Source organism: Suncus etruscus, chromosome 5 (genome assembly GCF_024139225.1).
Source record: "Suncus etruscus isolate mSunEtr1 chromosome 5, mSunEtr1.pri.cur, whole genome shotgun sequence".
Taxonomy (NCBI): domain Eukaryota; kingdom Metazoa; phylum Chordata; class Mammalia; order Eulipotyphla; family Soricidae; genus Suncus; species Suncus etruscus.
The window spans coordinates 24,463,121-24,479,572 of NC_064852.1; the positions used below are offsets into that span (position 1 = coordinate 24,463,121).

General features: G+C 41.8%; 2 non-coding genes across 2 annotated transcripts; one reads left to right on the forward strand and one right to left on the reverse strand.

Moving 5' to 3' along the window:
• The first annotated feature begins 7,107 nt into the window (after positions 1-7,107).
• On the forward strand, positions 7,108-7,271 carry LOC126009901 (U1 spliceosomal RNA). The gene has a single exon (XR_007496071.1). It is a non-coding gene; the product is annotated as a U1 spliceosomal RNA (small nuclear RNA).
• An 8,624-nt stretch (positions 7,272-15,895) lies between these two features.
• On the reverse strand, positions 15,896-16,002 carry LOC126010605 (U6 spliceosomal RNA). The gene has a single exon (XR_007496626.1). It is a non-coding gene; the product is annotated as a U6 spliceosomal RNA (small nuclear RNA).
• Positions 16,003-16,452: the final 450 nt, after the last annotated feature.

Sequence of the window (16,452 nt, forward strand, 5' to 3'; positions counted from 1 at the left end):
AGCTTCAGATGTAACTTTTTTGCGGGGAACACACCGCTGCTCTCAGGGGTTACTCCTGGCTCTGTGCTCAGAAATCACTCCTGGCAGGCACAGGGGATCATATGGGATGCCAGGATTCGAACCACTGTCTGTCCTAGATCGACTCCATACAAAACAAACACCACTGTGTTATCTCTCTGGTCCCCAGAGATGTGACTATTTTTAAGAAGCACAAATCAATGAAAATAATTCCTCTGGAGGCCAGGATGTAGCTCAGGGGACAGTGTGGATCTCACTCATGAAGCCACTAAGTTTATTCCCCAAAACCAAAAGAAAAATATAATTGAGTCAGTTTTGTGTGGTTGAGTCAGTTTATCACTCAACAAGTCTAATTCCTAGTCCTAACTCCTGACTTTTGAGCCTCACCAGGCCTAATTCATTTGTCTGAAGAAACAGCGTTTTTTTTTTCCATTGAGCTCTTTCCCTTTTAGTTTAATGTCCTTAATTTCTTCCTTCTTTCTCTTCTAATTGCAGTATATCCCCCAGAATCCTATCCAGAATCTTAGCAAATACTGCTCGAGTAAATCTCTTGCTCATTTGGAGAACAAGCTCAGCTGGTATACCTCAGGACTTGTCATGTGGGGAAAATAAGCCTCTCACTGTTGAATGCTTCCTACCTAAGAGAAAAAGCTGCTTTGTACTGTTCTGTGCTCTCTAGTTCGCAAAAGTAGTCCCCCAAGCATTGTGAAAATGCACTGACTGTCCCTGGCTCAGTGTTCTCTGAACTCCTGTCACTATTGCCAGCTCCATCGACATCTTCCTAAGAGACCTAAGTGCTTACTTGAAGTTTCCAGAAGCAGTGATGGATAATGGATTTCTCTTCTATGGAACAACTTTAATTTGTTTTGTAATGGTTTCCTTCTTGGAAGCCATTTTCATAATTGTTCTTTTGGAGGGAGGGGAGGAGGGAGGGAGAGATAAAGAGGGGGGGAGAAGGGAAGATGGGAGGGAGAGAGGGAGGGAGAGGGAAGAAAAGGAGGGAGAAGAAAGGAGGGAGGCAGAGAGGGGAGACTTCTGCAGAATCTATTCCTATTGAGTGCAAGAACCCATACATTAAAAATGAGCTTTCTCCTCTTCCTTGAGAATCATTCCTCAAGCAGAGCTGGAGCAAGCAAATTCTCATCTCCAAATGGCCTCCTCTAGATGTTGAGACTCAGTCTGGGGAGGTGGGCATGGTTGTGGCTATGCTGTGAGTTTTCTTGGGAAACCTCAGGAGAAGTGAACAAGCAGAACAGGTTTTGGTGTTGTGAGGCAAGTTGATGGAAATTTGAGAATATGAGAAAAATTAAAAATTTAGGCACTAAGGGGGAGTAAAGGAAGGTGTTGAAGAATTTAGAGCATAAAAAAGATCAGCATCTCCAAAGCTTAGAAACTGAAGCAAAACAGTTTATTACAAAACACTTTGTTCTTTCAAGGCACATCAGTCTTAGCTGCAGTGTAGCTTGTGTAAGCCCACTTGCTTGCTTGCTTCTGTGTTTAAAGACATAAAAACAGAATTGACACTTTGTTCCGGGCAGAGAGTTTCCAGGGCTACCTGAACTCTTGGTTCATAGGAATAAACTCTTTTCTCTTCCATACACCTTGGCTGCAGTCTCTATTCCTTGAACTTATCCTAACAGTGGCATTTAATGCCAAGACATAAAGCTCTTAGGTGATGCATATCCTACAGGCCTTGCTGAGTCTGTCTGTATGAAGGTTGAGATGGCATATGCCCAGTCTGCACTGTGAGGTTGTTATGAGGAGTTAAACACAATTTTTGCACAAACCCCCAAGTGACTCTATATACCAGGGCCAATCATACATTATTATAGCTACTTTTTCCTCAGAAGGATAGTTCAGTTCTGTATTGAGGGCCACACCCTCTGGTTCTCAGGGGCTACTTCTGGTTCTGTACTCCGGAGTGACTCCCAGCAGCACTCAGGTGTTCCTCTTGTACTATCTCTTCAGTTTAGGAGGGTAGTGTTTTTTGTTTATTTGTTTTGGGGCTATACCCATCCTGGCTCTGCATGCAGAAATTACACCTAGCGTACTTGAGAGACCATATGGGATGCAGGGGATAAAATCTGGGTTGGCTGCATGCAAGGCAATTGCCCTACCCATTATAGTATCACTCTGGGTAACTTTTTTTTTTTTTTTTTTGGATCACACCCAGCAGCGCTCAGGGGTTAATCCTGGTTCTACACTTAGAAATCGCTCCTGGCAGGCTCGGGGGACCATATGGGATGCCGGGTTTTGAACCACCGTCCTGCATGCAAGGCAAATGCTCTACCTCCATGCTATCTCTCCAGCCCCACTCCTGGTAACTTTTATAAGGGCTATTATCATTATTTGCTACAATACGGTGACAGATGGGAACCATTGAATCACTCCAGCCTAAGAAGCGTTTGTTCTAATCTTCTAAGGGGAAAGTACCCTTTAAAAATGAATACACAGCTATTTCTGACTGTTACCCAGAGTCTGAAAAAGAACAAGAGGATTAAACTAAAGTTTTAATTGTATCACATGGGAGCCATTATTAAAACACTGAGAGAGAGAGAGAAAGAGCAAGAGAGAAATATATTTTAATGGCCTTATAACCTCTCCTTAGCTGTGAAACAAGGTGGCTTTTATAACTGCCCCCCACGGAGAATAAACAGTGGTCCAGGACTGTTTTGAATAGAAAGCTATAAAGTCTCTGCATTTAAAAGGAGTGTTACTCTGTAATCGCCAACACTTTTTATAGAGCCAGCTTCAAGTCAAGTCTTTCTTCTTGCCTCTCAGAGCCACACAGAGACCTCTTGCCAACTGCCCTTACTTTGCTGAGCCTTGGACCAGCCTAGCTGAGCAATTCAGTTGTTATTTTGGGGCCACACCTCATGGTGTACATGCTTATTCCTGGCCCTGTGCTCAAGAATCACTCCTAATGGGCCTTGAGGGACCACATGGGGTGCTGGGGATCAAACCTGGGTTGACAGCTTGCAAAGCAAGTGTCTTACCAGATGTGCTATTTCTTTGTTTCATTTTGGGCCACACCTGGCAATGCTCAGAGGCTACTCCTGGCTCTTCACTCAGAAATTATTCCTTGCGGTGCTCAACGGGACCATATGGGATGCTTGGAATAGAATCCAGGCAGGCTGTGTGTAAAGCAAGCACCTTACTCATTGACCTTTCAGTCCAGGCCCTATTTTTTCCTAATTTAATCCAACATTATACAGCTCTTTCAACCTTCCCACTATTCTTTTTTTCTTATTAGACTTTGAGAAACATACTTTCAGTATTTACAATATACTTTATTTAATACTAGTAAATACCTGTAGTAGTCTCAGTATTACTAACCTATAAACCGGTAAGAAATTGCAGGAAACAAACTCCATCTGGGATAGCCTTAATATTGCGGGGTCAACAACAAGGGCCAGCTCTAACATGATATCCTGACATTGAGGAAAATGTGAACAACTTGACCTGAGAGCAGAATAGCATACCTTACCAGCTAACGACAAGACAAAACCAGAAGACTCGGCACCCTTTGGTAGGTCCAAAAGCCAAGATCGTGACTTACAGATGACTGGCTACTAGAACCACGACCAGACAGTATACATCTTGGGACCAATAAAAAAGCCCTAGTTTAGGGTTTGAACTATGACTTGCACAATGATCATGATCCCCAGTCCCAAAGGTCTGACAGAGACAACTGCAACAGAATGGGGCTTCTGGAAGCACAAAGAAAGACGCTATCCTAGGTGCCATCCTAGGTTCAGTGCAAAGACCAAGATCACCAACCACAGAGGATGGATTAAAATGACACTGAGGTAACAGAACCTCTAGAACCACAAAGACTGACTTCATCATAAGTCCCACCTCAGGATCTGTGCAGATACTGAGACCTCTAAACACAGAGCTCTGATTGGATCACCCTGGACAGAGCAGTAGTCTTCCACACACCAAAAAAAAAAAAAAACACCACCGGGAGAATAAATGATCCTGAGCAAAGTCTAGAGCTGATCCCATGACAGTATACTCCAAGGACGGAGAAACCCCATATTTCTTAGGCCAAGTGAATTCCTTTTCGAATGACCCCAATATTTACTGTGCCAGAGCAGGAGGGGAAAAAACAAAAATACAAAAAGCACAAAACCTTGGTTATTTTATATATATTTTTTTACCTTCATTTATTATTGTTATTATTATTTTTATTTACCTATCTATTTTGGTCGATTTCTCTGTTTGGGTGTGATTATTGAAATCGTCCCCAATTATACTTAATTTTTTCTCTTCTTTTATCTTTTTTCGTTATGGGCTATACCATGTTTCTTATTTCAAGACCATGGCGTGTTTTTGGTTTGTTTGTTTGTTTTTGTTTGTCTTTTTTTGTTTTGTTTTGTTTTTTGTCTATTTTTTGTGGTGCTTATCGATATAGCTGGAGTCCTCACTGGATAATTGACACTTTTTTTTGGTACTGGTGGAGTGTTTCACCTTCTTTTTCTCCTTCATCTCCCAAATCGATGATGAGAGCCTCTAGAAGGATTCCACCCATTTTTGGAGTATTAGACTCTTACCCCAGTTTATATATCTTCTCTTTTTCCAGCAAAACCATGCAACTTGAACTAGCTAGTCCTGCCTACAGTTAGAGGGGGAGATAAGGGAGGCATCAAGACCAAACAGGTGCAAGACTACTAAGTAGTGGGTTGGATACAGAGGGGACCACATATTCTAGCTGCCCTGGGGGTGAGGGAAGAGTAAATGGGAGGTAGGACAAAAATGGAGGTGTAGGGAGGACAATTTGGTGATGGGAATCCCCCTGATTTTATGTAAATATGTACCTAAAATGTTATTGTCAACAATATGTAAGACACTATGATCAAAATAAAAATCATATTATTAAAAAAAAAAAAGAAATTTCTGAATTTGGGGGCCGAAGTGATGGTAGGACATTTGCCTTGCATGCTGCCGATGTGGGTCGGATCCGGTTTAATTCCTGGCATCTCATATGGTACCCTGAGTTTGCCAGGAGCTATTTATGAGTGCAGAGCCAGAAGTAACCCCTGAGTGCCACTGGGTGTGGCCCAAAAATAAAAAAAAATTCTGAAATGAAGAATAGTGTCTCTATATAATTAGTCTTTAACTTGATGGGATCCAATAAAAAAAATAACTGGGCTGCAGGTTGGAGATAGTGAAGTGTGTCAGGTGCTTTTTTTTTTTTTTTTTTTTGGTGTTGTTTGTTTATTTTTGGGTCACACCTGGCAGTGCACAGGGGCTACTCCTGGCTCTACACTCAGAAATCACCCCTGGCAAGCTTGGAGGACCATATGGGATGCCTGGATTCAAACCACTGTCCTTCTGCATGCAAGGCAAATTCCTTACTTCCATGCTATCTGTCTGGTCCCTCAGGTGCTTTTCTTGCACACAATTCTTTGGCATGTTATCTTTTTATTTAAAATTATCCCATTTTAATTTAATAATAAAATTATACCATTTTAATTAAAATTAAAGAAACCTTCCCCCTTCTTTTATAGAGCTGGTTAGTATTACATTTTTTCTTTTTTTCTTTTGTTTTTGGATCATACCCAGCAGCGCTCAGGGGTTACTCCTGGCTCTATGCTCAGAAATCAGCCCTGGTAGGTACAGGGGACTATATGGGATGCCGGGATTCGAATCACCGTCCTTCTGCATGAAAGGCAAACGCCCCACCTCCATGCTATCTCTTCAGCCCCAGTATTACATTTTTTCAATGAACCAAATTTATTGCATGAGGGACCAAAGTATAATAGTACAGCGAATAGGGTGCTTGCCTAGCATGTAGAGAATTCAGGTTCCATTCCTAGCACCCTATATAGGTTAAGGACTAAGTCTTGATAGCAGAACCAGTAGTAAGCCTGAGCATCAGTGGGTGTGGGCTCCCCCTGCCAAAACAAATAAAACCACCCAAATTTATTCCATCAAATCTGAGATTGGGGCTGGAGAGATGCCTTGGAGGTAAGGCATTTGCAGGACGGTGGTTCGAATCCCAGCATCCCGTATGGTCCCCCGAGCTTGCCAGGAGCAATTTTTAAGTGTAGAGCCAGGAGTAACCTCTGAGTGCTGCCGGGTGTGACCCAAAAACCAAAAAAATAAAATAAAATAAAAATCTCCTGAGATTGAATATTCAGGCCTGTAATCACTGGCAAAAGTGAATGAATAGCCTCACATACATCTATTTTCACAGTGCTAGAAATTCATTTTCAGGATAGATCTCAAGAAATGGAACTTCTTTATTTTCTTAATATGTTTTTCGTTGTTGTTTTAAGGCCATACCTGGTGATGCTCAGGTATCTCTCTGGCTCCAGGAAGTGGCATTTTTGAGTCAAACTTTACATGTAATTTTATTAGTGCTGTGCATCACTCTTCATAGTTTGCACTCCTACCAGCATTTTGTGAGAATGCTTGTTTCCTCAGAATGCCCACAGAACTGTCAACTTCTAAAATTGCCAGAATGACAGATGAGAAACATAGTTGTTTTTAATTTGCACCTCTTTCTTTAGTAGCGAATTTGAACATGTTTTTATGTATTTGACAAATATGCTCCCCATTTTTCTACTGCATTTTGGTAATTTTGTTCCTTAATTTTTAAAAACATCCTTATGCACCCCCCCCCCAGCCATGAGCACAAACTCAAGCTGTTTATTTCTTTGTTTGTTTTTTGTTTTGGGGCCACACCTGGTGACGCTCAGGGGTTACTCCTGACTATACACTCAGAAATTGCTCCTTGCTTGGACACTGGGGATCGAACTGAGGTCCATCGTGGGATCAGCTACGTGCAAGAAAAACGCCCTACCACTGTGCTATCACTCCGATCCCAACACCGTTTTTTTCCTATGGTTTTAGGAAACTGAAGGGTTTTCGGTAATCATCAATGTAATGTAATAAGGGACTGGAGACATAGTATGGTAGGCTAGATAACCCGTAAAGCATTTGCATTGTATGCAGCTGACCAGGTTTGATCCCTCCACATCCCATATGGTCCCCCAAGCACTGCCAGAGTTCAGTGCAAGGAGTAGCCCTTAAGCATTGGTCATTGTAATGCAAAACATTAAAAATAAAATCCACAATGTAATACTTATCTGGCAGGAGAGATACCATGATCACAAAGGTGGTTTCCCCAGGGCGAGGCTTATCCATTGCACTCCGGATGTGCTGACCCCTGCGATTTCCCCAAATATGGGAAACTGGACTGCATAATTTGTGGTAGTGGGGGACTGTGTTCACGCTCTCCCCTGAAAATAAAGAAAAAAATCCACAATGTAACAAAAAGAAAATCTAGTATCCACTTCCCTAATTATTTTTTTCTTCCAGTTTTTTTTTCAACCACACCCATTTGATGCTCAGGGGTTACTCCTGGCTAAGCGCTCAGAAATTGCCCCTGGCTTGGGGGGACCATATGGGACGCCAGGGGATCGAACCACGGTCCTTCCTTGGCTAGCGCTTGCAAGGCAGACACCTTACCTCTAGCACCACCTCGCCGGCTTCTTCCAGTTTTTAAACTGGAAGTCTCTGGCTCTCCACTCCCTCTTCTTCTCACTCCCTGTCCTTGATATATACCAACCACTTCCTGACCCTAAAAACGTGCCTGTTCTTCACATTTCATGTAAACAAAATCATAGATCATCGTCTTCTTTTTTTTGTTTGTTTTTTTTTTGTTTGTTTGTTTTTGGGTCACACCCAGCAGTGCTCAGGGGTTATTCCTGGCTCTATCAGAAATCGCCCCCGGCAGGCTCGGAGACCACATGGGATGCCAGGATTCGAACCACCGTCCTTTTGCATGCAAGGCAAAAGCCTTACCACTGTGCTATTTCTCCGTCCCATGATCATTGTCTTCTTTTTTTTTTTTTTTTTTTTTTTTTTTTTGTGGTTTTTGGGTCACTCCCGGCAGTACTCAGGGGTTACTCCTGGCTCCATGCTCAGAAATTGCTCCTGGCAGGCACGGGGGACCATATGGGACGCTGGGATTCGAACCGATGACCTCTTGCATGAAAGGCAAACGCCTTACCTCCATGCTATCTCTCCAGCCCCCATGATCATTGTCTTCTGACGGACTTCTTTCATGTTGTTGAGGATCATACATATTATAAACTATATTAATATTTCTATTCCTTTATCAAGTAATATTGCACTTTATTCATTAGATGACAGATATTTGGATTGTTTTCATTTTTAGGCAGTTGTGAATCATCCATTTATTAAACCATCCACTATTTTTGGGGGGCACATCCAGTAATGTTTAGGGCTTACTCCTGGCTGTGTGCTCAAGGATTGCTCCTGGAGGGCTCAAGAGATGCTAAGAATCAAACCTGTGTCAGTTGGGTGAAATGTAACTACTCTACCCCTGGTATAATGGCTTTGGCATAAAATGTCTACCTTTATTCTATGATTTGAGGTATTTTTAGGTCAAAATTATTTTTTATTTAAAAAATTTTAGATCACATCTAGTGGTGCTGGGGCAGGGAAGGTGGGGCTAGAGGTAAGGTGTCTGCCTTGCAAGCACTAGCCAAGGAAGGACTGTGGTTTAATCCCCCGGCGTCCCATATGGTCCCCCCAAGCCAGGGGCGATTTCTAAGCGCTTAGCCAGGAGTAACCCCTGAGCGTCAAACGGATGTGGCCCAAAAACCAAAAAAAAAAAAAAACCCCAAAAAAAACACATCTAGTGGTGCTGGTAGTGATATTGGTGGGTAAGGAACAGAAAATATTAGGAGGGATTCATTGTACATGCAAAGTGTCTATGCAGTCCCACTTGAACCACATCCTCAGGTCTTGAGATACTATTTGTTTTGTTTTGTTTTGGGGTCATAAACGGCAGCATTCAGGGTTTACTCCTGGAGGTGCTTAGGGATCACATCTGGTGGAGCTCAGAGAATCAAATGTGATGCTGGGGAGCAGGCCTGGGTTGGCTGCAAGCAAAACAAATGCCCTACCTGCTGTACTATTACTCTAGCTCCAATTATTTGTACATTTAATTGTTTCTTTGCTTCGGGGCCATATTTGGCAATGCTCAGAATTTACTCCTAGTTTTGCCCTCAGGAGTCACACCCGAAGGTCCTTTGTGGGGAACATCTGCAGTACCAGGTGTCCACCCCAGGTTGGCTGCGTGCAAGGCACCCTACTTGCTATCTTATCACTTTAATCCCTGTTTTATTTCTCTGGTCCTGGAAGTGATGTTTTAAAAATCTGTATTATTGGGATAGAAGAGATGGTATAGGGGTCAAGACTGATTAGATTCCCAGCAATATATGGTTCCCCAAACATTGCTGGGGACATCCCCGGAGACCCCTAAAAACTGCTAGGGTGACCCAGATAATCTCTAACTCCACAGAGTCAGAGTAGAACTAATCCTACATTGAACTGCTTGCCTGGCTGGCAAAGAACCTCCAGGAGAGGCCCTGAGCCTCCTAATCACTACTTGGGAGGCCTTCGTGGGAGGGCCCAAAACACCAAAAATAATCCTTCCCCCAACTCTCCCGGAAGAAAAAAAACTGTAGTGTGACTGACCTAGCTCTTTGATGACATTTTATCAATGTCAGCTGTTGAGGGATGCTTTGGGAATCCAGGAAATGCCAGAAATCCAAGATTATTTTCTTTCTTGGATCTTCCTCTCAGGACTCTGCAGGGAGCCAGATCTTTCCCAACTAAACCATAAAATTTCTTGAGAAAGAAAAACAGTGTCTCCTTTTCTTCACAAAGGGGAGGGAGGCTGATATAACCAAAAAAAAAAAAATGTCACTGAACTAGGCAAGAAGAATACATGAAGAGACTTCACACAGACACCTACATGTACCAGGGGTCCTCAAACTTTTTAAACAAGGGGGCCAGTTCACTGTCCCTCAGACTATTGGAGGGTCTAACTATTGTAAAAACAAAACTTATGAACGAATTCTTATGCACACTGCATATATCTTATTTTGCAATGAAGAAACAAAACAGATACAAATACAATATGTGGCCCGCGGGCCATAGTTTGAGGACCACTGATTGCACAAAGCAAGAGAGATAACTGATCAGGATACAGAGAAGGTGCAAGAAGGACAAAGCTGTGGGCTGGAGCTGCCTTTCATGCAGCCAACCCAGGTTTGGTTTGATCCCTGGCATTCCATATGACCCCCTTAGTCTGCCAGGAGTAATTTCTGAGTGCAGAGCCAGGAGTAATCTAGAGCACATATGGGGTGTACAGATGTGGCCCAAAACTCAAAAAGAAGGACAGAGCTAAGGTCCTGACTCATCCTCCTTACCAGAACATCCTCAGCAAGGAGTCCCAGAAAGTTCTAGCAGGACTCCTGAACCCTAAGTCCCTGAAACATCAGTGTTGGTTTTGGTCAGTTCAAGGCTGAGTCGTTTAGCACAATTGTCCGCTGCTGACAAACTTTACTACATTCATTTTTTCCCTCTAGTTCTGGGAATTGAACTCTGATTTACGTGAAGCTTTCCTCATTGCTTTACCGCTGAACCACACTCTCCTCTCTGCCTCAACACAAATTATTCTGAGACTTAGTGAGGTCTGGTTCTTAGAAAGTCCATAGCGCATGTGAAAGAATACAAATCTAGTGAATTTCTACTGAGTTGGCTGAGGTCTTGTCTTAGAGATGGATACGTTCACTGTTGCCACACATGTTCTGCCTCACCTGCAAACTGACTATAGTAAGACCCAGGGATGATTATTGATTGGCTCCTAGACAACATCTATATGTGCCTCAAAGCCTGGGTGGAGCTATTGCTCAGAAGACTACCCAAAGTGCTGACCTTCTTCTAGATCAAGGCCAGCTCCTAATTCCTCTGTGACTGAAGTTGGTCCTTATTGGGCCTTTTTTGGAGGTAGAGGGCACACTCAGCAATACTCATGCGTTACTCTCGGCTCTGTGCTTTGGTCTTACTCTTAGCAGGCTTGGGGGGGGGGCAGATGAGGTGTTAGGTATCAAACCTGGGTTGGATTTATGCAAAGCCAATGCCATACCCTCTGTATTATCACTCTAACCCAGTTGTTGAGTCTTGTTTTAATTTTCTCATCCAAATCAGGTCAGAATCATAATATGGACCTACATATTTTACTGGTATTGAACAAAATGAGCAAGCAAATGTGACAACATAAAAACAAGACAAAAAAAGCTTTCTGGATGAAAAGGAATTTTTTAATTTTTTTGATTTAGGGCCACACTCAGTGATATTCAGGATTTATTCATGGATCTGCACTCAGGAATTACTATAGCAATGCTCAAGGGACCATAAGGGAAGCCGGAGTCCAGAACCTGGGTCCGTTCTGGGTCATCTGCATGCAAGGCAAATGCCCTACTGCTGTGCTATTGCTCTGGCCCCTATAACTAATAATTTTTTTCTATTTTTATTTTTAATTATAATAACAAAGGTGCAAAGAAAGAGGGCAAGGTAAAGTTACAGTGGAAGGACAATCACCCATTAACAGAATTCTCAGAAGTCCCCTTGCTGATATCTTAACTTTGAACTTTCAGCCAAAGAACATTAAGAAAAATAAAGCAGAACCCATGTACAATTACTTTGTCCCTCAAGTCCCCAGATTGTAATACATAATATTTCTTAGCAGCAGACAAGGCAATCTAAAGCCATAAAACTTATGTAACTCCTTAAACATTGAAGGCATAGTACTTTTTTTTACATTTCCATGCACATGCATATTAGTTTAAGTTAACCTCAAAAGTTAAAGTGGGTTGTTTTCCTTAAGGATTGTCAAAGGAGCACAGTAAAACAGGTGTTAGAGTGGCAATTATTGTTTGCATAGGCCCACCAAAATATGAGGGACATAGAAAGGAAAAGCCTTGGCCTAAATACAAGGAGACCCTACCCCTGAAGTTTCCTGGCATAAGACCAACTCAAGGCTCCAGGGAAACTGTTAGTCCAATCCAAGTCATTGTCTGTAGTACCAATCCACTTTTATTTTTCACACAATCTCTGTTGTTGGTATCATGTTTCTGTATTAAAGATCCTGGAATCTGCATATCTTATATTGAAGTCAGGATGTGGAGCATCCTCTAGTTTCACCTCACAATTAAAGGGCAATACAGAGAGCCCTGTCCTGTAAGCAGGTCATTGATGTTATCAAGTCTTCTTACTGTTAAGGGAAGTCTCTTTTGAGCAGTTCGATGTCAGAGCAGCGGTAGGGTCTTCCCTGGTAGAGGGTCGCCTCCAGGTGTTGTTATAAAAAAACCTTGGATATTTTGTAGATAGCTTCCCTGGTTCAGGGGTGAATGGAGAAAGCCCATTCTTCTGAGGCCTGTGCCAGGTCATTTTGTCAATGTTCAGGGTGTAAGGTCCCATTGTACTACAAGATTTGTGTGTTCCAATCTCTATAAGATAAGAACTTGTTTGTATGTATAGTATTTTCTCATTTTAATGTGCCTGTGCAAAAAAGGAACAATGCCACGTGGCATTATCGGCGCATTTAGGGGCCGTAAGAACAAGTCCAACAATCCCCATGACATGGTTCAATCATAAGCATTAAACTGAGGGACTCTTTTACCGAAATTTTTTATTGAACAGCTCCACAGTTCCATATGGGGAAATGCATTTGAGTAGGAACTAATCTGAAACCTAGTATGTTAGCAACCACAGTTACACAATGAAGGCAGGAAGAGGCCAAGAGGCTGCTGAAAGTAAACAAGTAGGAAAAGAGTACTGGTCTCTTCCCAGCCTGAGAGTCCATCCTCTCATTTTTCTTTTCAATATATAGCGCCCCCGTGCGGTTTTTAAAATGGATACCAATGAGAAAAAGAAAATTACCAGTGAATGTCCCAACATACACCAGTGCTGCATCGGCCCGCCCTCCTCCCCATGCGTCGCCCCCTTAGTTTAGGGAGAGAAGGGGGAAAGCCTGAGGACCACGATAGAGTCCACCTGAGCCGGCACCCAGGGAATATAACTAATAAATTTTTTTTTTTTTTTTTTTTTTGGTTTTTGGGCCACACCCGGCAGTGCTCAGGGGTTACTCCTGGCTGTCTACTCAGAAATAGCTCCTGGCAGGCACGGGGGACCATATGGGACACCGGGATTCGAACAACAACCTTAAGTCCTGTATAAGCTGATTGCAAGGCAAACACCGCTGTGCTATCTCTCCGGGCCCATAACTAATAATCTTTAATTGAATTACCCTGAGATAAATAGTCCCAGTTATTCATGATTGACTTTCAGTCATAAAATATTCCAACACCCATCACCAGTACACATTTCCTTCCACTAAAGTTGTCAGTCTCCCTTTCACCCTCCCATCCCCAATCTGACTCATAATTTTCCTCCTTGCCCCTTCTTTCTTTATCTTCCCTTTTTTCCTTTGAGGTATTGTGGTTTACAATATTGCTACTGAAAGAGTATCGTGCATTTCACTTTGCCTCCTTTCAGCATCCAGTTCTTGTTTAATGATCATTTTCTATGACAATTAGCATTGTCGTAGTGGTCCCTCCTCTTCCCTAACTATATTGCCCCCACTCTGTGGAAAACTTCCTACTATGGACTGGCTGGCCCTCCTCCTGGCCCTCATCTCTATTGTATCAGGGTATTATTACCATACTATATATTTTTAATATCCCATAAATGAGTGAATATTCTATATCTATCTCTCTCCCTTGGCAGAATACACTCCATATCTATTCATGTATAAGAAAATGTCATCACTTCATTTTCCCTTACAGCTGTATAGTATTCCATTGAGTATATGTATGATTGATTCCTCATCTGTTCACCTGTGCTCGTATACTTGGGTTGTTTCTAGATTCTAGGTATTGTGAAGGGTGCTGCAATGAACATAGGAATGGAAAACCTTCTCTACACCATGTTTTTGGGCTCCTAGGGTATATTCCCAAGAGTGGTATTGCTGGTCATATGGAAGCTCAATTTCTAGGTTCTTTTTTAAATATCCATATTGTTTTTCAAAAATGTTGATCCAGTCAACATTACCACCAGCAATGAATGAGAATCCCTTTGTCCCCACATCTGAGTCAGCACTGGTTGTTTTTTTGTTTTTGTTTTTTTAGGGGGCCACACCTGGTGGCACTCAGAAATCACTCACAGCAGGCTCGGAAACTATATGGGATGCTGGGAATCAAACCTGGGTCTATCCTGGGTCCATTTCAGATCAGCTGTATGCAAGAAAAACATCTATCATTGTGCTATCAATCCAGCCCCTGTTCTTGTTTTTGATGTGTGCCAGTCTGTGGTGTGAATTGGTATCTCATTGTTGTTTTGATTTGCATCTCTCTGGTCATTAATTATGTGGAGCAATTTTCATGTGCCTTTTAGCCACTATACAAAAGGCCACTTTTGGCTTTTTGCATTTCTTCTTTGAGGAAGATTCTGTTAATCTCTTCTCCCTATATTTTGATGGGGTTAGGTGAGTTTTCTTGGTAAGTTCTCTTACTGCCATATATAGCTTAGATATTAACTCCTTATCAAATGACTATTGGGTGAATAATTTATCCCCATTTATAGAAAGACTTTGTATCCTGGTCACTATTTCCATCTAGGTGCAGAAGCTTCTTAGTTTAATTACTCCCATTTTTTTTTCTTTGCTTTCACTAGCTGGTTCAGTAGTGTTTCATCCTTGAAGATGCTCCAATGTCATGGAGTTCTATGCCTATATTTTACTCTGTGTACCTTATGGTTTCAGGTCTGATATTAAAGTCTTTAATCCATTTTGATTGGACTTTTGGACCACCTTAAAAAGAGATCTGAGTTCATTTTTTCTCCCATGTAGCTGAAGTTTTCCCAAAATCACTTGTTGAAGAGCTTTCCTGCTCCACTCTGTATTTTTTGCTGTTTTCAAGCATTCATTTATTCTATACCTGAGGTTCTGTCTCAGGATGTTCAAGTCTATTTGGGTCTTGAATATCAAGAATATTCAAATATATTCATCTGAGGGTCTATCTTTATTTTAATACCATGCTGTTTTAATTACTGTGCTTTGTAATACGTTTTAAAATTGGGAAAAGTGATGTCTCCCACCTTATTTTTCCAAAGGATTGTTTTAGCTATTCTGGAGATTTTTTTTGGGGGGAACACCCATTGATGCTCAGAGGTTACTCCTGGCTATGCACTCAGATATCTATCGCTCCTGGCTTGGGGGATCCTATGGGACTCCAAGGAATCAAACCGTAATCCTCCTCGGCTAGCGCTTGCAAGGCAGATGCCTTACTTCTAGAGCCACCATTCTGGCCCCTCTGGAGATTTATTGTTCCATATGAATTTCAGGACTGTTTGATCTTTTTCTCTGAAAAATGTCCTGGGTATCCTTAGAGGAATTGCATTAAATCTGTAGAATGCTTTGGGGAGTATTATTATTATTTTAATAATGTTAAGCCTCCTACTCCATGAGCAAGGGATATGCTCCCATTTCCTCATGTCGTCTTTTATTTATTTATTTATTTATTTATTTATTTATTTATTTATTTATTTATTTTGGTTTTTGGGTCACACCTGGCAGCGCTGAGGGGTTACTCCTGGCTCAATGCTCAGAAATCGTTCCTGGTAGGACCGGGGGGATCATATGGGATGCTGGGATTCGAACCACCGATCTTCAGCATTCAAGGCAAACGCCTTAATTCCATGCTATCTCTCTGGCTCCTCTTTTATTTTTTGAAGTCGTGTTTTATCTTTTTTTTTTTTTTTTTTTTTGTGGTTTTTGGGTCACACCCGGTAGTGCTCAGGGGTTATTCCTGGCTCCAGGCTCAGAAATTGCTCCTGGCAGGCACGGGGGACCATATGGGACACCAGGATTCAAACCGATGACCTCCTGCATGAAAGGCAAACACCTTACCTCCATGCTATCTCTCCGGCCCCCGTGTTTTATCTTTTTATTCATATAAGTTGATCACCTCTTAAGTTAAGTTGATTTTTTTAAAATATGAAACGCTTCACGAATTTGCGTGTCATTCTTGTGCAGGGGCCATGCTAATCTTCTCTGTATCATTCCAATTTTAATGTATGTGCTGCCGAAGTGAGCAGTTAAGTTGATTCTAAAGTACTTGACTTTTTTGAGGCACAACTGTGAATGGAATAATTTATTTTAAATATCTCTTTTCCTCTTTAATTACTTATATATAGGAAAATCAGGGACTTTTGTAACATGCCACTTTACTATAAAATTTATTGTTTCTAGAAGGTTTTTTTGTAGAGTACCCTGGGGGTGTGGCCTAAGGTTGGTTTCAGGTCTAAGCTGTTGTTTATCTATGTTTATCTGATTTTTTTTCCTCTATGCAGGGGACCTCAAACTTTTTAAACAGGGGGCCAGTTCACTGTCCTTCAGACTGTTGGAGGGCCAGATTATAGTAAAAACAAAAATTATGAACAAGTTCACTGTCCTTCAGACTGTTGGAGGGCCAGATTATAGTAAAAACAAAAATTATGAACAAATTTCTTTTTTTTTTTTTTTTTTTTTTTGTTTTGGGGCCACAC